The sequence below is a fragment of the Pristiophorus japonicus genome, chromosome 22, assembly GCF_044704955.1.
Source record: "Pristiophorus japonicus isolate sPriJap1 chromosome 22, sPriJap1.hap1, whole genome shotgun sequence".
NCBI classification, from domain to species: domain Eukaryota; kingdom Metazoa; phylum Chordata; class Chondrichthyes; family Pristiophoridae; genus Pristiophorus; species Pristiophorus japonicus.
The window spans coordinates 4,969,104-4,972,022 of NC_091998.1; the positions used below are offsets into that span (position 1 = coordinate 4,969,104).

General features: G+C 53.0%; 1 protein-coding gene across 1 annotated transcript in view; it reads right to left on the bottom strand.

Annotated features, from left to right (window-relative positions):
* Positions 1-2,919, bottom strand: part of gbf1 (golgi brefeldin A resistant guanine nucleotide exchange factor 1) — a 55,634-nt gene that overhangs the window by 52,681 nt on the left and 34 nt on the right. The window lies entirely within an intron of this gene.

Below are 2,919 nucleotides of genomic sequence, written 5' to 3' on the forward strand. Positions count from 1 at the left end.
CTCCCTCTCTCTCTCTCCCCCTCCCCGGTCGCTCTCTCTCTCTCTCTCTCCCCCTCCCCGGTCTCTCTCTCTCTCCCCCTCCCCGGTGTCGCTCTCTCTCTCGCGCTCTCTCTCTCGCTCTCTCTCTCGCTCTCTCTCTCGCTCTCTCTCTCGCTCTCTCTCTCGCTCTCTCTCTCGCTCTCTCTCTCGCTCTCTCTCTCGCTCTCTCTCTCGCTCTCGCTCTCGCTCTCTCTCTCGCTCTCGCTCTCTCTCTCGCTCTCTCTCTCGCTCTCTCTCTCGCTCTCTCTCTCGCTCTCTCTCTCGCTCTCTCCCCCTCCCCGGTGTCGGTCTCTCTCGCTCTCTCTCTCTCTCTCTCTCTCTCTCTCTCAGCTCCCACTCTCTCTCTCCCATTTCCGCCTCTTTCTCAGAAGGGTGTGAAAATGTCCGTGCAGATAATTACAGCGTATTCTGGGCAAGAGTACTGGGGATGCCCGAGTCACAGTTGCAGGTCGAGGCTGGAGAGGCAATGAGCTCCATGTGGTTCGTGATTCGATCGCACTTCCAGCTTCCTGATGCACATGTGTGGCCGGGTGGCGTGCGCTTGCGCAAAAAGGGGTGGAGTCCATGGAGTGCATGCGCCGAAGGGGACATATGTTCGTGCAGATAATCACTCATTTGTTTATACACGTTAACAGGCACTGGAGGGACTCCTGTCAATCAGCATCGATTGCCTCTTGAGTCTGGCTGTAAATGGGTCCCATTTAGTCGACACCTGTGGGATCTAAATAAATGATCACTTTCTGTAGGTTGTGTGACAGTACTAAGGGTTTCCGTGTAAAGAGTATGAACTGTATGGCCTGGAGGAGCTGGTTAAGCTATCTGCCGTGGAGTTGGTTTATTGAGCAGGGGTGGGGCAATTTCAGTTGATCTGTAAATAATGCACCGCTGAAAGCAGCTGTCGGCACAGTAACCGAGCGTGCGGTGTCACGGTATGTTGTACGTGTAACATGTACAGCCCTGCCTTGTGCCGCATTTGGAATAACAACCACTCATTACACCTACTTCGTACAAAAATGAGCATTTCCATACATTTAAGGATGCGTGTAATTTGCATCGCATTTGCAAACCATCAGTGTTACATGTGAAGGCGGGGGCAATGACCTTGGGAGGTGTGGGGGCGTGGACAATGGCAGTGGGGGTAGTGGGGTTATATGGGGGGCATGGACGATAACCTCCGGGGGGGGGGGGGGGGGTGGATGTGACTGATCTCCGAGGGGACGTGGCGGCAATGGCCTGCTGTTTGCCTTTATAATCAATGGCGCTGGGCTTGAGCATGTAACATTCATGAAACCTGCATCCTGAGTCCAAGGGACATTGGCAGACCCCGCTTTGTGTGGGTCGACTGTGCCAGCTGTTCTCGGGGGTACAGCGGGGTTGCAGCACAGTCTGCAGCTGACCAAGGGAGAACTCCCCTGCCTCCTGTCGGCTGCTGAGTTAGTCTGAGCAACGAGGATACGACTATTCAAGCAGCTCTGTCCTAATGTGCAAGTGTTCGTCAAACTTTGCCACCAGGGCTGCTGGTCCCTCTGCAGATTCTTTCTTCATCCAGTCTCCCTGCAAGTCCGCAGATACGTTTGAAATGTGTTTACATTTTAAAAAGTCAGCAGTCTTTTTCTATTGAGATTTGGCTTTCGGTGAGGAGGTTTAACGTTCCTCCGCCCTCGTAAAGTCTGACTGAACATAACTGCAGCACTGGGACCCCTGCAGCATTTCTCAAGGCACAGATTGTACAGTGCGGGGAGCCAAGAGCACAGCCTGTGGGTTCCTGTCAAGCCCGTATTATATCGGAGCTTGAATAAAAGGGAACTTCTTTCCACCGAATTTGTGCGAACTTTGGGAAAGGGGGAGTTTTAAACAAACTTGCATCGATAAGCCCCCGATCATGTCTCAGAAATGCACCGAAGTGCTTCTCCTGCAATTAATTACTTTGAAACCAAACAGTGCAGTGTTCCCTGTGGTGAGGGAGTGCCGCACTGTCGGAGGGGCAGTACTGAGGGAGTGCCGCACTGTCGGAGGGGCAGTACTGAGGGAGTGCCGCACTGTCGGAGGGGCAGTACTGAGGGAGTGCCGCACTGTCGGAGGGGCAGTACTGAGGGAGTGCCGCACTGTCGGAGGGGCAGTACTGAGGGAGTGCCGCACTGTCGGAGGGGCAGTACTGAGGGAGTGCCGCACTGTCGGAGGGGCAGTACTGAGTTGGATTGTCGTCTTTCAGATGAGGCTGCACTCTCATCTGCCTCATCAGGTGGATGCAGAAAGAAAGGCTTGCATTTATATAGCGCCTTTCACGACCACAGGATGTCCCAAAGCGCTTTGCAGCCAATGAAGTACTTTTGAAGTGTAGTCACTGTTGTAATGTGGGAAACGCAGCAGCCAATTTGCGCACAGCAAGCTCCCACAAACAGCAATATGATAATGATCAGATAATCTGTTTTTGTTATGTTGATTGAGGGATAAATATTGGCCCCAGGACACCGGGGATAACTCCCCTGCTCTTCTTCGAAATAGTGCCATGGGATCTTTTATGTCCACCTGAGAGGGCAGACGGGGCCTCGGTTTAACATCTCATCCGAAAGACGGCACCTCCGACAGTGCAGCACTCCCTCAGTACTGCACTGGGAGTGTCAGCCTAGATTTATGTGCTCAGGGCCCTGGAGTGGGACTTGAACCCACAACCTCCTGACTCGGGGACGGGAGTCCTGTCCACTGAGCCAGAGCTGACACACACCGAAGATCCCATGGTAGAACTCGGAGAACAGCAGTGTCCTGGCCAGTATTTATTGCCTGGTCTTATATCGCATTTGCTGTTTGTGGGATCTTGCTATGCACAAATTAGCTACTACATTCACCGACATAAGTTACTGCACGAAGAAACGAACTCAC